The sequence below is a fragment of the Molothrus ater genome, chromosome 3 (genome assembly GCF_012460135.2).
Source record: "Molothrus ater isolate BHLD 08-10-18 breed brown headed cowbird chromosome 3, BPBGC_Mater_1.1, whole genome shotgun sequence".
NCBI lineage: Eukaryota > Metazoa > Chordata > Aves > Passeriformes > Icteridae > Molothrus > Molothrus ater.
Window position 1 is genome coordinate 45,437,294 of NC_050480.2, and position 24,271 is coordinate 45,461,564.

The following is a 24,271-nucleotide window of genomic DNA, read 5'->3' on the forward strand; positions in this document are numbered from 1 at the left end:
CAACTTCAAAATATTAAAAGGGACCACTCATAGAGTTTCATAACAAATACTTATATGTAGAGGTATGAATTTTCATGTATTAGCCTGAAGGAAAAGTTCTTTGCTTGGTCCATGGTTAGACTAAGAATTACCTGGCATTCCTTATGCATGTGAAAATTATTTTAGTAAGAACCTTTGAAGTATTTGAGTAATAGGATGACACCGTGTGACTGTGGTCACAAGGGTTTTCAGGATGAAGAAGAGACGAGAATGTTGACTCCATGATCAGAAGGCTTGATTTATTATTTTATGATATATGTTACATTAAGACTATACTAAAAAGCAATAGAAAGGAAAAGGTTTCTTGAGAAGCTAGCTAAGCTAAGAATAGAAAAGAATGAATAACAAAGATCTGTGTCTCAGACAGAGCAAGAGCCAGCTCTGCCATGAGTGGTCAAGAAATCCAAACACCCACAGGAGACCAATCACCTGTTGCATTCCACAGCAGCAGATAACCATTGTTTACTTTGGTTGCTGAACTGCAGCTTGTCACAAGGAAAAATCCTAAGAAAGGATTTTTCATGAAAGATGTCTGCGACATGTCACCTTTTTTTATTTAGTTAAATTAAAAGGAAAAAGTGTTTGTAATTTTCTCTGCTGTACTCATGCCGAAGAAAAAGACAAACACTTGACAGGTTATCTGTTGCCAATCAAACTCCACTCAAGTGCTCCTGTGGAATGCACTGGGAATTTCTTCACCTGTAGAACATAAAATTCTATCATATTACTAAAACAATTCTATAATATAAGAAAATGCAAAAACAATGCAAAGAAAATTCAAGTCCAAGCAGCTGAGTTTCAGGAAAAGTCCATGGCTTGAAGATGTTCCTCTTTGCCATATCTGAAAGTTTCTTTTGGTCCTGAAACAGGCTTGCTACAGAAAGGTCCATCAATATTTATCAAAAGTCCATTGACAGTCTTCAAACAATTTTGAGAAAATTAGAAAATTTCTGAAATGTCTTGCCACAGCCCTTCACTGAACAACTTGGGCTGAAGCCAATCCCTGGCTTCTCAATGCCTCTGAGCTGCTGCCAGCTCTTTCACCCTTTTTTATTCAATTTAATTTTTTTTTTTTTTTTTTTTTTTTTTTTTTTTTTTTTTTTTTTTTTTTGTGTTGTCGGAAAGAGCAGCAGCAGCAGCAGGGGAGCCAGAGAGAGGCCCTTGGGGGCCCTGGCCCATGTGGAAGGATCAGGAACCCCAGACCTGGCCCACAGAAAGGTGGCCCAGGACCAGAAGGGGGAAGCAAAGCCCCCAAACTCAACAGGAGGCCGGGAGGTGGCCCTGGCCCAAGCAACCAAGCCAGACAGCCCAGGCCCAGCCCCCGAGGCAGGCTCTGCATTGGCACAGACCCGCACCCTGCTGCCAGTACAATGGCAGACGGGGTGACCAAACGCTTCCTTTCCCCAAAATCACCGAGGCATGCCGGCAATGTGAAGACAGAAGCTGTCCCGAGAAACTTCGTCTCGGGTCTGGGGATGTCCTTTCCCCACAGCAGACAAGCGATGCTCGCTTCCTGCTGTGCCCTCTGCCTCTGCAATGCAAATGCACCAGGTGTTCCTCCCATCTGCCTCACGGCACCACCGCCACCCGCTCTGGGCTGGGGACCAGGGGCAGAACTTTCGGGACCCACCTTCCCCTCGCTGCTGGGGCGCGCGAGGGGCGGCAGAGAGATTCGCATCCCCCAGGGGGAAAACCCGGACCAAACACCCCCCAACCCGCCAAGAATGCTGATCTTGAAAACAGGCAGTCGCGCTGCGCCCACAGCCAGCTGTCGGGCCATGCCTCCTCCACGGAAGGACAGGCTGACGCCCTCTTCCCCTGTCCCAGCTCCCCCTGTAGGGGCAGCCCCGGGACAACCCGAAAAACTCGGGGAGGAAGTCACGCTGGATGCAGGAGGCGCCTCTGCTGCTGCCGCCGGCTCCAAGGCAGCCTCTGACGCAGACATGGAGAACGGAGTCCCCGCAGGGGCAGGCAGCGGGGCCGCCTGGGGAGGCGGTGGGGGCGGCGGGGGCGGCACGGGGTCGGCAGCTTCTTCTGCGCCGGACTCTGACATCGGCCGCGGAACCGCAGTCGCAGAAGGCGACGGGACGGCCGGGGGGAGCGGTGGATCGCTGTTGCCCAGCAACATCGGCGCAGCCGCGGGAAGCGGTGTCTCTGAGATAGATGCAGGCAGGGAAGCCGGTGGAACCGCGGCTGGAATGCCCACAGGCTCCCCCGGAGGGGCGGCTGCGGGACGGGCCGCGGGGGGAACCGCCCGCACCCGCGGGGCGGGTTGGGGCGGTGCCCGTGGCGCTGGCCGGGGCGGTGCCCGTGGCGCTGGCCGGGGCGGTGCTCGCGGCGCTGGCCGGGGCGGCGCCGCCCACTCCCATCCCCCCTGAGAGCAACGGGAGGGGGGAACAAACGGCTCCGTCTGAGCATGCTCCGAAGACGCAGTAAAAAAAACTTCGGCTGCGGGCGAAACTTCGCCCCCCCACTGTGGTTCAGGGGGGCTGGAAAGCAGCAGAGCGTCCCCCTCCAAAGGGTCTTCCCCCGGAATTGGGGGGAACGGGGCTTTGCCCTTGCAGTTAGCAATCCAGGGAAAAACAGCTGCTCTCCGTTTCAAGACTAGAAAGAGCTTCAAAAAGGTTGGATAAATCAAGGGGCATCCGAACCCCCGGTATAAAAAGAATTGGAAAATGGAGCCCATACACTCCCAGACAAACATATCGAGGGCATATAGCACATTCGTAAAAAACCCAAAGAGCTTCGCCCATCGAAAAAACTCATAGAGATCTGCCTCCAACAGGAGAATTCTGTCCTCTTCACCCCATTTTTGCCAGAGGGCAATAAGTTTCTCCTCTGAAGGGGAGAATGGAACCTCATCCTCTAGGGGAGGAGTCCTCCAGATGAGCAGCCACAAACTGCAAATGACCTCATCTTTAGGAGGGGAAAAACCAACAGTACCTTGTGACAGTGTCCAGGACTCTCTGGCTATCTGCACGGTGCTGCTGAGCTTTCCGAACATCTTCCTGGAGGCTTTTCAGAAGGTTCCCTTTGTGGTCAGCCTTGCTGTGTACTCTGTCCAAATTCGGATCTTCAGTTCTTCAGCTCCTGGCTAGAATCCACTTCTGTGGTCACTTGTGAAGCAACCATCAATGCCACACATTCAGGGTTTACCCAGTGCAGCAATGCTCCTCTGGTGGTCTCACCAAGTGATGATTGTCCTCCTCAGTCGGGGGTCACCAATTGTGACTGTGGTCACAAGGGTTTTCAGGATGAAGAAGAGACGAGAATGTTGACTCCATGATCAGAAGGCTTGATTTATTATTTTATGATATATGTTACATTAAGACTATACTAAAAAGCAATAGAAAGGAAAAGGTTTCTTGAGAAGCTAGCTAAGCTAAGAATAGAAAAGAATGAATAACAAAGATCTGTGTCTCAGACAGAGCAAGAGCCAGCTCTGCCATGAGTGGTCAAGAAATCCAAACACCCACAGGAGACCAATCACCTGTTGCATTCCACAGCAGCAGATAACCATTGTTTACTTTGGTTGCTGAACTGCAGCTTGTCACAAGGAAAAATCCTAAGAAAGGATTTTTCATGAAAGATGTCTGCGACAACACCGTATAAAAAAAGCACATTATTAAAGTATGTGCACTAGGAACTGTTATGCTGTAACTCAAGGAACTTGATATCTTTCCTGAAGTTATATTAAAATCCTAATAGATTTGGGCACTCTTGTTCAGTTCTACTACTCTATTGGACTTCAGTTAAGACTTCAGAAAATGTGAAAAATAAAAGTGCAATATATACATTTTGGAAGAGATACAAAATCCATTCCAAGTTAGATACAAGATTAATTGTACTGCTCTTTTTTCTTCTACAGCAAAGTGAACTGACTATTTTTTATTATACTGGTATTGTTAGGTAGGAATATATGAAATTTGAAAAGAAGTAGTCTGAAGTTGGGTTTGTTTTTTGGTTTGTTTCTTTGATTTTTTTTTTGTCTGAGATAATATTAAAATGCCCTGAGGGTTTTATGATGCGTGTACCAGAAAGATTCACTGAATTGCTAATGACCTGGTGGGTCAGTGTTTCTGAAGGCAGACTTGCTTTAAAGCAGAGGCTGTGACTGACTTACTGAACACTGAGTGGAAAAAGGTATGAAATGAGCAGAGAGCATTTCTGAGCAAAAGTAAATCCCTTCTACTTTACACAAAATAAAGTTAAAAGTCTATTAAAAATGTAAAGATTTCATCATCTTGAAGGGTTTCAAGACTATAGAGGAGATTTTTCTGATTGCTCTTTTCTCAGAAAGACCACATAAAAAGTGATGCTTACACACAAGATTCGTAAGGGAAGATGCTGAACAAAGGACACAAAATTCACCCTCTCTGCATAAGTGTCAAATGGTAATAGCTGACAAAGTAAATGAAATGTAACATGGACACCTCTAGACTCATAGGCAAGACAAGGTGACTCGTGCTGTGACATGAATAAATAGCTGAAACAACGCACATTTCCTGTCCCCTGAGATGTCACCTTGTCTGGCACACTTCTGGCCCCAGTCCTGGTTCTGCTGAAGTCACTGTTCTGCCCTGAAGTTCTGAAGTGTGCTGAAGTGACTTTTCTGCCCTGTTCTGATCTGAAGTTCTGCCCTGTCACTGCTACACCACACATGTTTGGATTACAAGGTTTGAGTACAAAGTCTTTCACAACAAACTCCTATAAGTCTGTACAGAAGTCCCTGTAAAATCTGACTGGTGTGACAGCCATCTGGGAAGCACATGCAGGAATAAACATCTTAGGAATTCAAGATAGGAAAAACAATAATTAAAGAGGAAGAATAGGACAGCTAAATTTTCACCAGGATGTTTTGCTCATAAATTCCCATTTCTCAACTTCTCTTGGTAGAAATACAGATGCCTCAGGAAGATTCTTCCTGAAGATCATTCTCTTTCCTTTATTTCCACTAGAAGGAAATTTAATTGTTATTTCTTGAATTTATTTATTTTTTAGTAGTTAGCCAAGAGAATATGAATATATATGTATAGATATGTATGTATATATATCTATAATCTGCATCTGTTAAGGAGCAGAGATGGAATGATGGGCATTTATAAGGCAAAAATCCACATATAGGAAGCACGAGAGCTCAGATATTTAATGGAAATCTGGATATCTTCCAATATAAATAGATTTTAGCATCATCTGGCTTTCTCATCCTCTTTGTAGTAGATTTTTATCCTGTCTCTTTTTTTCTTTTAAGTTCATGGATTTCAGTTAACAATAAATTACATTATGCACAATGCAAGTTGTGTATACTAACATATTACTGTAATTTTAAAATGCTATATTAGATTTATTTAGCATAATAATGGAAATTTTCTTTTCCCAACTGTAAAATAGAGTTTTTTACCAAAGACATATTAAGCATATAATTCCAAACAATAAGAAAAAAAATAATTGGAAAAGTTTGAAGAACATTTTATCTAAAAGAAAAATATAAAAATTGTAGAAATTCCTATCCATCCCTATCCTTGCAATACTTATTTATATTTCTTCTACTTCAGTTCAAGCATCACCTTTTGATTTCAGCAGTGAACTGGATTGCTCCTGCCAGCCATGCAGGGTGGTTTCATAACTCTGCATGTCCTTACACTACCAATGTCATGTGTGTGTGTGTTTGTGCGTGTATAACACTTACATAAGTAGTTTTTCTATTCTATCCCTAATCTCTTTAAAGCCTTATCAGGATAATTTGAAATTCTGACATTTTTATGTGGGAATCTCATAGATAACTGCGGAGATGAAGCATGAAAATAAAATAAAAGCTGGAGTTGCAGGATCAATACACAAGACAAACATATCTTGGGAATGGATATCAATTCCATTAAAGAAACATGCTGCAAGTCAAAGTCAAAGGTTTTTCTACCTATAACATGTGGATTATAATGAATAAGCTTTTGTTTAAAAAAAACAACCAACCAACCAACAACAACAACAATAAAACGACAACATAACAAAAACCAAAAACCCCTCAGACTATTCTCAAGGCAGAAATGACCTGGCTGTTATTCTTGCCATGGCTGTGATGGATGTGATCTGGTAGTAATGGAGTAGAGCTACAACTGAATGACTCGTGCAAGACTTTTGGTGCATGTGTGCAGCTGTGTGTTTTGCTATGACCTTTCAAATGTTTTGAAACTGAAGTTATCTATTATGAGCAGAGAGCTGACCAACTTCTTATAGGCAGCTTTGTAGTCAAGAAGGATCCAGAGCCCAGTGACAGGGTCAGCAAAGAGGTTCAGCCCAAAGTGGGCATGGCTGCGGACAGGGACCCTCCTACATCTCTTTGCGCCTCTGGGCCTGCCTCTCTGGCGCCAGTGCAGCCTTCACCAGGTGTTTGGCTGAAACCAGCAGGAGCCATCTGCTGAAAACCAAGGACAAGGCATTTCATGTGCCCACTGGCTTTTCCATCCACATCCTGCTGGCAGCCTGGGAAAGGTTATGAGCCACCTTTCAGCTTAACAGTGATGGTTTCACAATGCACAAGCACTTGATATTATTTCAAAATGTTATACGAAGGTGGAAAAATAAAGGACAGATTACCTGTTAGAAAACACCTTTCTAACCATCTGTATGTTTATATGTATATATAAATGTATTTGTATAAATCTATGCATGTATGTAGGTATGTATGTATGTGCAGAGGTATAAATATTGGTAATATTTCACATCTCTGCCTTAACTGGAGATGGCAAAGAAATTTTCCAGAACATCAGCCAGTTGAGTGAGACTACATAATAATCCAAATTACTTTCCACAGCTTTCATCTCAGTGACTCAGAACAGCCCACTGGATGGAATCACTACAAAGGTACACGGTCAGATACTTTTCCCTGTGGAAAAATTCAATACCATCCTTCTCTGGTATTACCTTCAATTATTTGATGAGGCAGTTTAAAGGAATAGATAAAACAATGAAGCAATATTTCCTATTAAAAAAAAAAAAGAAGAAAACAATTTATCCCTTTTCCATTCAATTGAATAAAGAAAAATATGAAATAGATCTTGCTATAATTTGAAAGGTGCCTTAAAACTGACAGGATACTAAGTAATTTTTGCAACGCTATTAGAAGCAAAGCTTAAGGAATCAGTAACAGACCCTATAGATATTAAAACAAGAATAAAATTATAAATTTCCAAGCATTTTACCTATATTTAAAAGCAAGCAGGCACATACATCAGAAAATGGGAGCTCAATGTTTATGCCACATTTAAAGGCCCAGAAATTTCTCACTCAAAAGACACCTGGGAAAAAAAGAATTTATATTCATTAAAAGATAAAAAACATGCTGGATCCTTCAAGTAAAGTTCCACTGATTGTCATCCAGTTCTGGAGATGGGGGAGCTCCTGCTCCAGCCTGCCCAGGGACAGGTTTTGCCCTGCAGGAAGGGTCTGTGCAAATCCTGCTACCTCCAAATACAAAGTAATTTCTGTGTCTGACACTGAGGTGTTATAATACAATGAGTTAGAAAATTAGGATAAAGTAAAAATTTTCCTACTTTCTCCACTTCTTTCCTGATAATTAGAGATATTATCACTTCATTAGTACTATTAGCGCTTCATTAGCACATATTCTGTCACCTACGCCTTCCAAGAGTATGTTATCTTTTTCTTTCTTTCTTTTTCTACCTTTCTTCCACAGTGACTCTTGCCTTCTTTTCTGAAATGCTAAGTTATTTTGCTGCATTCTTCAGGAAGATGTTGAAAATATGTCATCATTAAAGAGTTACCTATCAAGAACAACAAATATTTCAATTTCCTTTATAAAAACAGCTTAAGCTGCATAAATATACTTTCCCTTCCACCTATAAAACAAATATTTGATATCTATTTTGCTTTGTTTGCTTTCTTTTTTATTGTCTTTCTCATTCTAAAACAAATATCAGTCAGTTTTGCTTGCCACTGATACAACAACAAACAGTGTTATTAATATAAAAATGGTCCCTTGATTCATTTACAGCATGCCAGAGGAAAAACAAACAAAGAGAAAACCTTAAAACAATCCCCACCAAGACCCACAAAGGAGTAAACAAATAGATCTTGTTCTGATGAAATGATCCATAACATGCTAAAACCTGCTTCAGGCTAAAACCAATCAACATTTCATTAACACCTTCTGCTAATCAATAGATGATACCAATGAACAGTAATTTATCCCAGTCATAGCAAAAGAATGAACAGAAAATCCAAACACAGACTTGCTGAAGTGGGAGCTGTATTAAGAAAAACTTGAAAAGGAGCTCCTGGGCCTGCCTTATTTCCAACTTGATTCTGTTTTTTCCATGGCATTCCTCTCAGGATGTGTGGTGGATTGTAGTTTGGCTCCAGTTGTGAAACATGCAGATGCAGGCCAAGATTGAGCTGCACCATTATTAGTACTCATCTTCATTTCTGCTGCTGTCACTGGCACCATGGAGGCTTTTGTGAGCCCTTACCCTGCAGCTGGCGCCGAGAGGGAGCCAGGTCTCCTGCAACCTGCTGCAGCTCTGGCATCTGCTGAAGTGACCTGCTGAGCTCCAATGAGGGGCAGGGCTGAGGGCAGACAAGAAACCCCAAAGCAGCCAGACCTCTCCTGCCTGCACGGGCAGCACCAGTGGGGCAGTGGCACCCCTTTCCTGGGCAGTTGTGGGATCTCAGCACACCATTCCTGATGTTCAGAGATGCCAGGAGAACCCTTGGGGGGTCTCGAAAATCCTGGAATGTTGCCAGAAGTGTCTGGTGGCTTGATTTTGATCCATCCACAGAAATAACAAGAGTTTGAGGACAAGAGAATCACTTTAGAGTAAAAGGTGTAAAAGGGACACATTTAGAAAGTGAAATATAGACTTTAAGGTTTTTGGGTACAGGGGGGTTATGGAGACAAGATGGAGGGATCAGGGCGTGTCTTGTCCTTCTTCTTCCTTCTTCTTGTCCTCCATCTCCTGTTGTGATGTTGGCATTTGGGGATTGGTTTATGGTGAAGGTGCACTTGCTAACATGGGTGAAAAGCATTGGGAAATAAAGGTAAATATTATGTACGTAGATATTAGTATAAAAAGACATGACCGCCCCGTGGGTGGGCAGAGAGTGCCTGTGACTGCTTGCAGATCAGACCTCTGTTGGGCAGACAGAAAATTTTGTAGATAAGAAATAATAAACAACCTGAAGACCGAAAAGCTGAAGAGTCCAGACTCGTCCTTTAAAACGCGTGCCACCCAAGAACCACACTACCCGTGTCGGGGCAGAGACAGACAGCCGAACCCGACAGGCAGTGGCACCCTTTTCCTGCCCCCTGTGTGCCTGACTGCTGTGGAAAGTGATGGCTATCCCTGCCTATTGAAACAAGGAATGGTACCAAAATCTAAATGTAGGTGGTAATAAATGCATGTAAGAGAGAATACAGAATCTCCCTGAGGAGTTCCCCCTTCTCCAGAGCTGGATGGCAACCACTGGAACTTTACCAGAAGGATCCAGTTTTTTATCTTTTAAGAAGTCTCAATACATGTAAGAGAGAATACAGAGAATACTTGATCTCTTTCTCTTTAAAGTACTTGAGACATGTTAAAGCATTCAGAAGGCAAGATATAATTTTCTGTAGGAAACCCACTTTGTGAGATAAAAATGGTGAAAGTATATATAATTTTCAGTGAAAGTATAGCTGTCTGATCTGGAGTCCATTTCAAGCTAACGCCTTCACGCTGAAAAAGAAAATCCCTGCCTTTCACATGCCATCTCTGATGGTAATTTTTGTCTCTTACAAGTTTTTAGCAAAGTGGAATTTGGCAGTGAAAGAATGTCATGCATCTTCCAAGAGGCAAGATAGCAAAGAAAAGGAAAAACCTATGAAGAAGCTTTAGAGCTTATTTTATTACAAGTCATAATGATAAGAACTTTCCCCTAGAGGCCCCCAGAGAGTCCATCAGTGATACTTTTTTAATGTATAAGTCCAGTAGAAAAAAATAACATCATTTCAGGCAAAGTGAAATAATAACTGATTTTTGTCTTGGATTCCCCACTGTACAACCTACACTAGAAAACATTTCAAGTATTAAATAAGGGAATAGTATAAAGACATCTAGAGAAAAAATATTCTTTGATCTTTCAAGAAATCGTGTTCCAAGGTAGTAATAGAACTTCAAATACAGTGGTTATTTTTTTTTTCTTTTCACACCTCTGCTTTATCTAGAAGACTTGCTTACTCCATTCTGTATTTTTTTTCCTCTTTTCTTCTTCATAAAGCCCCCAAATAAACAAACAAACCACTCCCCCCCCAAAAAAAAAAAAAAAAGAAATAAAGCTTTCAGTAATGCAGCTTTCAGTGAGTTAACAGAAGTTGCAGTTTAGTTGAGTAGGGTGAGGCGAAATATTATTAAAAAAACATAGGAACTCTACCATTTTTCATTTTCTTTTTCACTAAAAGAACATTTTTTAAACAGCACATCAAGAATTGCAGTTCTGTTAGGGTAAATATAAACATCTAGCCATGGCATCAAGTTTCAAGGTCCTCATTCTTGGCAGAATAATTTTTTTCTCAGTTTTGTGGTGTTGCTTGACACCTTCCAGATGCTGAAGCACCTGGTTTGCTAGAGGGACCTGATGGAAACAATTAAAAGCATGAAAGAACACCCAAAAAGGGAAGGAGGAATTAATAATTAATTTTTAAATCCCAAATGACTGAGATGGAAACTGCTTTGCAGTATTTGAGGTGAAAGAAAATACATTAGAAGTGGAAAAATGCCACAAAGGGTTGAAAATGCTGCTCAGCTTCACATACAGCATTATCCATTAAATGACAGTGCATACACATATAAATGTTATATGCAGAACTTTACATAATGTCCTTAATGGCCAAAGAATGCCTTCCTGTATCAAGTCATAGAAATGTATTTCGTTTCTGTTACTTTGAGGTATGAATGCAACAAATGTAACTATAATTACTTACTGATATTAGTGTGGTTTTAACCTTTCAAAGAAAAGAAATAAAAATTAGATAGGGGCCCATTCTAAGGAAATAAAGAATACAAACAAAGGTTAAGTTTGTAAATACTATAGTAACTATATACTATACTATAATTATTATATACTATAATTCCTTTAAAGGACATGTCAAGTTGACTAAACACAGCTGAGTTCCTGCAAACTGTAGGGATGAGAAGATAGCTCAATAACCAGTAATTCAAAACTTAAAATTTGACTGTGTCTGTGATCCCTCTCACTACTTGATTTGCCAGTTCTGGGCATTTAGGAGGGAGCAGTTCCCAAAGCACCAGAATTTTTATGTTTGGGTACAAGCAGTTTGTTTTATCCCACTCCTTCAGTGGAAGGCTGTATGGCACTCTATGAAGTCCATGCAGTGGCACAGATTGGAGTGGAGTTCAGAAGTAACTGTGGTTATGTCTTTAAAGCAGAGATTTCTTTCCTCCACTGTCATGACCCAGCGATGGCTGGGCTGCCGGTGGGCGGCCAGGTCCGGGATTAGAACACTCACTATGGGGAGCTGAGGGGCTTTTCATACATGGAAATCCTCACCAGCACTAAACCAAACATGGTAATGTTGAGTCAGAAGAAGTTCATACAAACCCTTCCCACTCTTCAGAAGAGAGAGCTGCTGTTCCCACACGCATTCTCCTTCATAACTCATCTTCAAGCCCTTTCTCTTGCTCCAAGGCTGTGGTTAACCATTTGTGTGCTAGGAATGAAATCACTTTTGTTCACATACCAGTTTTTCTGGAACTTTGACAGAAGTGACTTGGATTTAAAGGAAAAATATGTTTTGAAGAAAGCTTCCACAAGGCAGTTACCCAGAATAACTATGAGCACTGAATGCATAATATGAAAGGACGTATGTGTTAATGTTATGTTTGATTACACAATGTTGATTTTTCTAAAAACATTTGAAACTCTTCTTTGGTTGTAAAATATATGAATAATTAGACATCAACATAAAAATAAAGTGAATTAAGAGATTTAATTACAAACTATTAAGGTTAGCACATTTCTTTAAACACAAGAATGAACCCACTAGTAACATGAAAACTTTTTTAAGTGTCACACTGTATTTAATCATTCTGCATTCGCGTTTTGCATCAATGACAAGGCATGAAGAATACTCTCCCTCTGCACAAACCTTTCATCTGCCCTCCTTGAGGGTCTTTTGCAGACAACATGAATTCTTTTAGGTGTATCTCAGTATTATATATACAGCTGGCTGAAAAAAATTCTAAGCTGGTACAAATAATGATGGTGTCTGTGCACACCTCCTGAGTCAGAATTGAAGTCCTCTTTCTCTCTTGGATTCATCCGGCTTGAGAGGCAACTTCCAGGGTGGAAGATGCATTTTTTCTCTTGCAGGGTATCAGGGAGATTTGAAAATACTGAGCAGTCATAGCATAACTGGGGTACCAGGTGTTGCAGTCTCCTGTAGGCTGCTTTCCCAGTGAGGAAAAAGAACTCTCTGCTGCCTGGACATAGTGCAGGATTGTGACCTACAAACAGGAGATTGCAGCTGCCCTGGACAAATGGCAGCTCCCTGTGCTGTATTTCACTATCAATCTGCACTATGGGAAATCCACACTTATCAGCAACCCAGCTAGAAAAGTGGCCTGGTGGTCACAAAGAGGAATGATTCAGATAGATGGAAATAAACAGAGATTTACCTCCACAAAGGAGGGGAGGAAATGAAATTTTTCTTTCAGAAGTGGAAAGATTGAGAATAACATGTCTTTGAATGAAAACATATACCCCGTACCTACCTAGGAATAATAAATCTTAAAGCAGGTGTCATCTCCAAAATTCCCTCCACCTTACATGGCTTTTGTGGGAAGTTCTGGTAGATTTTTACCAAGAATTTCCACAATCCTTTATTTAGATGATGTGGACCATCATAAACCCATCTTCAGTTAGTGAAATTGATTTTCACTATATTTCTTCAATTAGTGAAAATCTTCCACAGTGGCCAGAAGATGTTCCACATTGGATGTTGCAGGGTATGTTTCAGTATTTGCTAGTACTGAAGGAACATTGTTTAAATTTTTTCCCCCACTCTGATGTAGGCTGGGTAGCTTGTGGAAAAGATAATAAGGTAAAAAATAGATAGGTATACTCAGGGAAGCTGGAAAAGAAGTAAACGAACTTTACCAAGTTTGGTGGCATAAAAATAGTTACTAGGTAATTTTTCTCCATCTGTCTGCTCTCAGAAAATTGTATACATCCCCACTGCATTTATCCTCCCAAGCAGTGGAATATGTTACTTGGAAACAATCAGTCATGCACACAAAAATAACCTTTCCATGCCTGTCACCAATAACCATAATTCTGTGTTAAAAAAAAGCCCTGAGGTGCTATCCTTCATCTACTTTTAAGCAGCATTCTCTGAACCAAAATGTATATTTTTTGGGTGAATTCCTTGAAGGGAAATATTTCCAGTGTTATTTACAGGTAAGAAAATACAATGGTTTAAATTTTAGGTCTATTTAATTTTCTGTTGTAAAATGGAAATTTTAGCGCTTGTCTGCAAGAGTACATGAACATTAATAGTAAATGAAAGCTCCACAAATTGCCATGATTAGAACTAAAACCAACAAATGAGTGCAGGTGGGCCACTTTTTTTTTATGAATAATGAAAATTTGAGTTGTGTTTTGAGTTTGAAGCAAGTATATTGACCCAAATCTGTGCCATCCATCTGTCTGATGCCAAACTGAGTTTGAAATTGTTCTTTCTACCAATGTTTGCCATACTTTTGAATGCTAAATTCCACTACAGAAAATTGAAACCAGCTGTGCCTTCTTTCATCTCACCCATATGCTCTAAAATCTTTGCCAAATAAAATCCATAGCTTTTCCTGGTAGGATGTCTTCTTTCCTGTTGTTCTTTTGAGCAATGAAACAACTATCAGAGCCGGAATTTGGATGCCATCAGTGACTGGATTAACATATAGAGGAATTATCTCCATAGCTGGAGAGGTTGCTGTTGGGCACTGCAGGAGCAGAATGGCCTTGATCAGTGAAAGTACATGAGGTGAATGGAGCAGCAGCACATGAAACCCATGTCAGCATCAGCACAGCTGTCTTTTGTCTGCACTGCTGGGTGGGTTTCAGAGCAGATTTGGATGCTGAGGAAGTTCAAGTGGTCACTCAGGGAGGTTGTGCTGTCTCCATTTTTTATGTGTTCAAGACATAGCTGGATAAAGTCCTGATAAACCTGATGTGGTCTCGAAGGTGATTCTGCTTTGAGCAGGAGTTTGGACTACAGGCCTCTTGATGTCCCTCCTAAGCAGAGTTATCTGGTGATTCTGTGATTCTGGGATGGTATTTTCTTTGCAACAATAATAGACAAGATTCTCTTTGTGGCCAAAATAGCCCACTGATAACCATTTTCCTGTCTTTTCTGGCACAAAAACATCCATAACTTCAGGAACAACTGTGGTCTGTTTTAGTATTAAGCTGTACTTTATGTAGAACAGCTAAGACCATGTTCACAATGGAAGAAGCATCGTCCTGGAGCAGAAAAACATCTAGCTGCCTTAGTTTTTACTGCTGTTTTCACATAGGTATTGCAGCTTATTATGGGATCTGTGAAGAAACTGTTTCTACTGAGGTGAAGCTTAGCTCTCAATCAGGAAGAGACTAAAGGGTGAAGATCTGAACAGCCCCAGGTTCTACAATACAAAGGGAACAATCTTAAATATGTTTCAGTTCCAGAAAATTTTGAAATTATTTTTGTTTGTTTCTATCAAGGTTTACTTTTTTGTTAAAAAGTTCCCATCATGATAAGGACTCAAATCAAATACACTTGTACAAGTTTACAGGAGTTTCAGGTTGGGAACACTGAAGGTCAGCAGAGCATGTTCCTGCCAGTGCAGGGCAGATTCTGACATCCTCTTCTCAAGCAGCTTGGTGCCACAGTTGTTTGAATTCTGGAAGAGCCTTTCTCATGTGCAACCTGCACTGAACATTTTCCTGCAGGCAAGAGCAGCAGCTCTGATAGTTCAACCTAAATATGTTTGTTCTGTCACTAATAACATATCCTGTATCTCACAAATTGAAACAAAAGAGAATTTACAACTAATATTCATCACAGACAAATATTCACCAGCAGGTTAACTTCTGTCATTTGTTCACTGGAGGCAATGAATAAAATTACCCTGTCAGCATCCTTTTTTTTTTATTTTATTTTTTTTTATTTAGAAGAGCACCTTATGAGCTTCTGTAGAAGTGAGTTAAAACTTAGCTAGCTAGCATGAATCTGGGTAATGACTCTTACTAAAGCTTACTTTAGTCTTCATAGGAAAAATAGTGCTACATGGGTTTCAAAGAGAACATCAAGTACAAGAAATTCTTATGGAATTGGGTAACAGAATGGTGTCACCATTTATGATCTCATTTTCTTTTCAGAGGATAAATATTTTTTCTGTTGTTGCCCTCCTGCAATATGATATCCTTTGATGATAATAGGATTTTTCATATAGTCAGACTATGTGATAATTGAGTGTATACATTGAGCATTCTTCATCTACTAGAGTAGAAGGGAAGTGGGATGAATTGTATCTAGTGGCAAGACCTCTTTGAAGAGACAAAAAGTTTTTGTAACCAAAACTTCAATGAGCTCTTAGTAAGGAGACATGCCAATTTGTTTTAGTGCAAATTACTGGGGAAAAAAAGATGCCATAATGACCAGGCTAAAATGCAATGTTTTACGATTTGTTTTGACAGTGCCCCAAAGGACCAAATAAATGAAGCTCAGAAGAAATTAATTTAGAAGTAAATGCTAAATCTAATGTAGGGCATATTGGCTAGTATTCATGATGAGAAAAAGGGAATTAACACTCTGGGCTCCTTTTCCCAATAATATAACTTTCCTAAGCCATTTAAATAAAGATTTTTGCTAGGGTTATGCTTACAGCATTATATAAAACCTCTCAGAGGTTTAGTAGGTCCAGTTAAATTTCTGTGGATTAGAAAATTTTCAACACCAGTGCAAGTGGCGAAATCAAACCTTAAAACTATTTGGACAACAATTTGCACATTTTCAAAGTTGTGGCACTGTTGGCTGTAATCAGATGTTATTGATGAAAAGAAGTTTAAGCCAAATAATGTGATTTAAAGAAACAGTAGAAATAAGTTGGATTTTATGTTTTCAGCATAGGCACTTCCATTTTCCCAGTCCCAATTTTCTCCTTTTTAGCACATGCAAGAATTTAACAAAATGTTCTCTATATTTCATCTTGAGTAGTGGAAAATCTAAGGCTTTTCTGAGACTCCTCTTACAAATAACACCATAACCTGTAAATAAATTATCCTCTCTCACAGAACTGCTATGTGCTTTCATAAAAGAATGTTGAGTACTTTCCTGGAAAGCTTTTTAGGCACCAGATCAGAACAGAAGACACAATTGGCTCTTTGTAGCTGACTTTATTACTCATTTACTGCTTCCTCATTATGTTTACAGGATTATATCTGCTTCTTTTCATTCATATTATTTTATTTTTTTATTTGACAAATAGGGTAATTTCTCTCTTTTTTTTCAATGTCAATCTTATTTGTGTTGTTTGTTTCTGCTTCTCTCCCTTCTCCCTGTGACTTGTTAACAGTGGCCAACATTCCTTGCCTTCATCAAGCAGATTTGTTTTCTTGCTTCATCTGTTTCTGTATTTCAGAACTTGAGTTGTTTTACTTTTTCCTGGTTTTATTCACAAGAGTGGAGCAGTGATTACTGCTCACAGGAGGACAGTGCTGTGGGGCTCTTTGCTCTGCTGATTGCCTGAAGGACTCACTTGGTACCAATGACCTGCAGCCACTCACCTTAAGCTGTAGATGTTCAAGGAAAGCACACATTAAATGCTTTTTGCCAGTGGGATTTTCTTCATTCCTTTTGAAAAATCTAAGACTCCATCCAAGGAAAAAATCAGCCCTATAGGCCAAAATAACACACAGACACAGAACTACTCTTAGGTTTGTGCTATTGCTGTACACAGATATTCTTCCATAACACCAGAGACAGTCTGTGGGTTTTCTTCCAAAAGAAATCTTAATTGAGAAGTGAAGCCGGAAGACCTGCTACCAGATTTTTTTTTTCATTCTCTCCAACACAAGTCATTTTGTGGCCACAAACTCCTGTAGAAAGACAGAAGAAAAAAAAAAAAGAGCCCAGATGTGTGTCAAAGTTTCCCCTTATGTCAGAGAAGATAATGTTCATTCTCATAATGAACAAAACTTTAAGTAAACCTGCTTCTCAGACATGCTTATTTTGTGTCCTCTTTCAAATCTGCTATCCATATGGATAGAAGTACAATACCAGATGAACAAGTGAAAATACTGTTTAAAATTTGACCACCCATATGTAAAAAAATTACCAAAGAAAAAGACTAGCTGTGTTCTGATAGTCCTCATGTCTCAGTTATTCAAATGCTCAAAAGTTAACCCTATATTTCAGAACCAGAGCACTCCTCAGGAGAAATTTTATAACCAGTCAACACTCGAGACAGGGCTCTTATATTTCCTTTGTAATGTGAGGGGATGAATGTCATTGTTTGACATTCTTCAGCTGCGTCACTAGTAGTTTAGACATAAGGACTAAATGATGAAAGAAAGTGAAACTGTTGTTTAGTTTAATTTGTGTCATGCTGGCAAGACTTGGGATTGCATTTTTAATTTCAAGCTCAGTATTGCTGTGTAATATGCAAAAGTAACCCACAGGTTCTGAAACAACAGAAGCCCAGCTTGCTAGGCTTTCATGCCCTGAGGCCCACAGCTGTGAGTAAGTGTGAGGCAAAGATGAAGCCAACACTAGTCGTGTCTATTCACCTATTTTCAGAACAGTCTGTGGAATTTGCTGGAAATTGGTGCCTTGTTTTAGAGATGGCAAACTGAAAACTGACCAGTAAGCAGAAATGTAAGGACTAACAGTAAGAGTAGACACACATAAAGACATTTCCTCTCAGAATTGAGTCTAAAAAGCTGTAAGAATTGCTAGTGCCATTAGTAAAACCAAGAAAAAAGAGTGAGAAGTGGTTTTGAGGGCTTATGAATTAGAGCAGATTTTCAAATCTGAGCTAACTTCTCTTGGCACATTTAACTTCCCATAATTGATTTTCAAAAGTAATGTCAAAATATCTCTTTCTTTTTATCTATCTGTCCCTCTATACCTCTATATCCATATAGATAACTCCAAGAAGAGTATCTAATGGATTGAGCAAAATTCTGCTTTTATATTAACTTTATTAATGAAATAGATGAGGAGTTATGCAGTTTACATGACTGTCAGAAAATCTCCTGGCTTCCACCCACCAACCAGAATAGTTTTGTTTGTCTAGTTTGCTTTGTCTACAAAATAAGCCTAATTTCTCTTTGCTGTTTACCCCAAAATCTCACCTGTACATGGTGATGTTTATCACTTTGAATTCAGCCCAAGCAGGAACCCAAAACCATTAGACCTGAACTGTTTCTGAAGCCAAATAAGTATAAGGTAGCAAGTGCTATAGTTCTCCTAGATAACCCTTTAAAATTCTTTTCTTTCTAATTAAGCCATTTAAAAATAGAAAGAAGGAATATGCCACAGAAATGTACTACAGCTTGATTCCTGACTGTGAGATTTGCTTTCAGACTTATTGCAATCAGTTTAAGTCAGCCTGAATCTTATGAGCATATAGGATTGAATGGGATTTCTCTGTATTAAATTAATAGTATGCAAGTTATTATCAGGACTTGAAACCAAACCCAAACTTTCTGGCCAGCCACAAGATGAAGTTAGAAAATAAGAAACAATAAAAACCAAGCAAATCAGCCATGTTCTCATTAAAGTCAATGGACAATTTGTCATTGGCCTTGGTAGGAATGGGATCTGTCCCAAATTCTTCACTTCTTGCACAAGAAAAAGGAAACTGAAATTCACGTTGACATTTTCCCACTCCTAATCTCATTTCCTCATTTTCCTCTCTCTCCCTCAAACCTAGTTCTCCAGGGACCTTCTGAACAAAGTAACGAGTATGAGTGGAGGGCTACAGAAAGGATGTGATAAGGCACATACAAGGCCACTTAAGTTTTGCTGCATCAATGTGCTGTGCTTACAGCTCACAAACTTTGCTTTACTTTATCCTAGACTGTGTCTGATATAGATCCAGGTATTTTGCAAGCAAACAAGATTATCCTCTGACTGGCTGCTTGAGTGGGCAATATTCACCTCAGTGGTAAAAATGAGAAGGTGTTTTAATACCTATTTTAATAAAGCACTGGGGCACAGTGTGATATAGAGAAGCATACACTGGCACAGCTGCTCTGCCATCTGCCCAGGGTGTCACTTGCAGGAGGGACTCATGACTTTACCTGACAGCTCTGCTGCACCTCCTTGGAGGACTGAGAGGATGAGCCTGTGCTCTGCCTCTTCTGGGAGGATGAGACACTGTAAAATAAACTACAATGTAATGTCAAGAGAGTCTGACAGTCCAAAAGATTTGACTTACCATGAATGTGCTCTGAATAGGTAGATGTTTGTTTCTCTGTGGGTCCATATGAACTGTGAGAACAAAAACATTAGTCTCTGTGCTTGGGTTTGTGACTGTGCCTGGAAAGAAAAGCAAAACTTTTCTATTATTTCTGAAGTGTACTTCTTCCTGACAGCAGACTAAGAAGAGTAGTATAAATTGTTATCAGCTGTTGCATGTTTTCTACTTGGGTTCTGCTTGTTTGTTTGTTTGTTTTCAGTTTATTATTTCTTATCTTTTACAAAAGCAAGCAAGCAAACTAATCAACTTTATAACATCAGCTAACCTGGACAGCAAACAAAAGGACTGCACACACAGTGGAAACAATATACAAACAAAACATTTCCCAGAATGTGCTTATGTGAGTTATTGATTTTTCTCTTTAACATCAAAGGGTACTGCTATTCTTATTGGCCTTTTAATTCAGAAAACTCTCACCTGTTGGACTACACTGGAATTTCAAAATTATTCAGAGAAATAATGGAGGGTTTTTGAGCAACCAGAATGTCTAATGTGGAGGTTTCAATTTTGTAATTGAAAGCAGTCACTCATAAGCATGATCTTTACAAACTTTTTATCTGAAAAGAGTACTCTAAAGGGATTATAGTATTATAGGCCTAGAAAAAAATTTCCACGTTGATTTTCTGGATTAAGAACAGGGGAACTGTTACTGCTTCAATAAGGAAATGCAGGCTGCCTAGAAATTATGTTGAAGGGTAATTTCCCTTAATGTATATTAGAAGAAATTCTCACCTTGGGGCTGCCTACATGACATAATGTATTATGCAATGTCTCAACTTGAATATGAAAGGCAGTACAGTGAGAGTTTCAAAGAACTCTTTCATGTGGTGCATTGTTTCTAGTCTTCAGCCAAAGATCATATTTTCAACCAGTCACTTTTTCTCTACAAAGTATTCAATATAATTCTGAAAGAAAGAGTTACAATCTCCTCTGTCTCCTGCCCAATAACCCTCCTGGTATTGACTCCTTTACAGCATCCATAGCTGCACCTATATTTTTCAACAAACAGATAAATCTGGAAAAGGGAAGAAAGTGCTGAAAGCAAAGCTTAACTCAAAAAAGAGCAATCATGGTTCCATAAGGCTTTCCTGGTGTATATAAGCTTTTCCTAAATAAGCCAGAAATGCAATGAAAGTGAGCATGCCTTTTTAAATTTTTTTTTTTTTGAGAGCTTTTATGCGAAATGAAAACAAAAGAAAACCAAGAAGTCTAAGAAAATTGCCCATTTCAATATGACATTATCACTATCTTTCTGGTAAACCTGAAGTAAGATATTCAAACTTGACTCTTGCAAAATAGACATTTTGGAGGGTCTTGATTTCACATCACATTTCAGGCTATACTCCTACTTTGGGTCTGATTTCCATATATAATTTTAATTATCTTTTGCTATTTAAACATCTTTTATATAACTACATATAAGTATATAAAGATAGAATGTGTTGTCATATATATGCTGTATGTGCCAGAAAAGAAGCTTCATATGGAAATGTACATGGGGTTTAACAAGGATAATGTCCTTCTCTGTCTTTTATGGGGAAAATAGCTGAAAGCATAAACTGTGATGAAGATTAGCCTGTATTCTGTAGGGTGCTGAGCAAAGACAGAGGGAGGTAGTAGCCAGCAGAGACAGAAAGATATTCAGCAGCACTAAGTTAGGGGGTTTTGGTATTCTCGATATGAGTGGCTGACCTCATATTTCTGAACAATAACCAGGAACCCAACAAATGAGAAAAGAGATACAGCAAACACTAATTAAATGTGTGCTCTCTCTCAGACTAATTAGCACACATAGAGGTTAAGCCCTAAGAATAAAATGCACAGCTTTGAGAGTACAAGAGAAAAATACAATGAAAAATTCCAAATTACTCTCATTGGAAAGTGTATTTGCTTCCACTCACTATGGGTTGATGATTCAGCCTTCTTTCCTTTTCAGCACACATAAAATCTGCAAGTAAAACTCACAGCCACAGGTTTTCTTTATTTTCCCTAAGAAATGCAAGAAAACATGCAAGACACGTGCTCCACTTCACCAAGTTCACTTGAAAGAAGGTCATTCAGATAGTCTGGGAAGGTAGCACTTACTGCCTCTGAATTGCATAAAAAATAAAGGTATTTTTTCAGACAATAGACCATGGCCTGGGATTCGGACAATGTGACTAGTATTCAGACAGCAACATTAAAGTGGTATCTTGAGTCACTTCTGTTCTTTAGCTCTCAATTTCATTTTCTAAAGCCACTTCAGATGAGAGCAATGAGACTATTTAAAACAGTTATTGTTATCTTCCAAGATTCAAGCTGGGGAGAAAATTCTAATCCTGTCTGTAGGATTTTTAAGATTGAACTTCCATAACCTCTGCATGCATGTTTTTATAATATGTACTGATAGACTTCAAATCATCTCATTATCTTTCATATCATATACACACACATAACTTATTACTTCCCCAGCATCAATCTTTGTCATCTTTATGTCTTTACATCTATCAGCTTCCTTCTCTAAATGAAAACCAAGGTCTACACCCTTGCATATTTTTATTTGCACTCAACTATGATACAGTATACAGAGTAAAAAGTGGTATGTTTTCCAAGTGGATTCTTTAGGATATTATAAACCACAAATTTGAAAAAGCTTTTTAGTAATATACACATTATTTGCTCTGAGGTCACACATATAATCATTGAATTTAACCAAACCCTCTTCTGTTGAGGAAGCTTTTGTTAAAGTAGCCACCAGTAGGGAAAGTGTGAGATTCCATGGAGGTACACATAGGGAACATCAGGAGTAAGGACCCCCCTTGGCATCTTCCCTTGTGGTCTGCATTTACACATTTTCAGTCTTGATCTGACTCAGCTCTTGGCCTCTCCATTGTCTGAGTTTCAGGAAGTTAGATGTCACAAAAGTCTTGCAAAATTTATGATTCCAGAGCTGTCAGGTGTCTAAGAGTAAATCAAATCCATCTAGCCATCCAAATCCATTTTCATTAGTTCCTTTCAGCAAAGGGGGTAGGACCTGGCTGTTGGTTTAGGAGGCACCTTTCAGTATCTTCTACACACTTTGGTGCTTGTGGACAGCCTAGAGACCACAGGGAACAGTACTCTGGAGTGGTATGAAAACTCTGCCAAGCAGTCATGGTTGAGAGGATGATCATTTGTAACTGTATCTATCTAAAACTTACGCCTCCATCTAGAAACTTCAAATAAAATTTTTAGGCATAAGAATGACAATGTATTAGACATGGTTGTCCCAGATCTATCACAGTGGCTCTATTCAGAGAGTGTCTTTGAAGAGATATGTTCCTGATATCTTTGTAGCCAGTGAAAGCAGATGAAGTTCTCCACTTTTATATATATATATATACCAATATATATATAAAAGTGATATATAAAAGTGATATGGAGAAAGACCTAAATATTCTCCAAACCCATCCTTATTTCCCATCACAGCAACTGAGTGGATATGAAAGGGACAAAGAGCATTCATTGAAGATGCATACTACAAATGACATTAGTGTTGTGTAGGGGGATACAATATAAGAAAATAAAGGTAGTATAGAAAGTAATCTTACCCCCTAAAGAGTTTCAGCTGAGCCAATTATTAGAGATTGGAATGGCCTGATGTTAACAGGCCACACCTGTAGCCAATCAGGAGAGTGTTATAAAAGAGTGGATTGGTTGGTTGAGGGGAACTGGAGTCAGTTGGCTGCTGTGAGGACAAGGAAGAGTCAGTGCCTAGAGGAGCTGCCTACAAGAAACATCAAGGAGGTATGAAACTCTTGTAATATAGAACCCTTGTACCGTAATGACCGTAGAACTCTTGCAATATAATGACAACAGTGTCCTAGATTGTTTTCTAATATGTAAAATCAATCACAAATTTTATTTGAAAGTACCCATTGATGTGGTGATCTTCACTGCAGATTATATTAATAAACAGGTATGACATCATTACTTAATATGTGCTACTCAGTCAGATTATATAAACCTCACTGGAAGTCTAAAAGAGATGTATTAGGAAGTTTTATTATGTATGCTAAGTCCTGTAGAGTTGACAGAGGAATATGAAACCTTTGCTCTGGATCTCCAGAGCTTCATCTATTGGCAGAAACACCTCTCCTTGTTAATCAGACTTTAATCACAGCTACTTTGTTCCAGCAGATGCCAGTAAACATACATGCCACTAGACACAATGTCATAGACACAAATAATGTGTCTATAATTATTATCAACCAAATAATGATGAAGAGAATGGAGGGGATGCTCTGTTAGCAAGCCACATTTTTGACAGCTGGATATTGTTATGAAAGCAAGTAACCCAATGAAATCCTTGGAAAGGCATTTGGTTGCTCATATACTTTTAACACCAGAGTACAGTGTTTTTAAAACCTCTTAGAAATTCTAAAAAGGCATTTGTTTCATTGCTTATTGGGAAAGATTGGTTCATGTTGTCCACTAAATTTCATAAGTCTTCAGCATTAGAATGTTTTTCCTAATCTGATTTGATTAGGAAAATCTTTCTTCTTATTTCCCTCTTGTTTTCCTCTGACTTCCTTCCTATGTTTTCCCCTCTCTTATTGGAAGTGAAGGAATTACAGGGTTTAGTTTCTTAACAAGCATCCAGAGAAGTGAAGCTGTAAAATGGAATTACTATTGTGGCAGCCAGGGCAGTCATATTTCTAGACATGTATTATCTAAACATATCT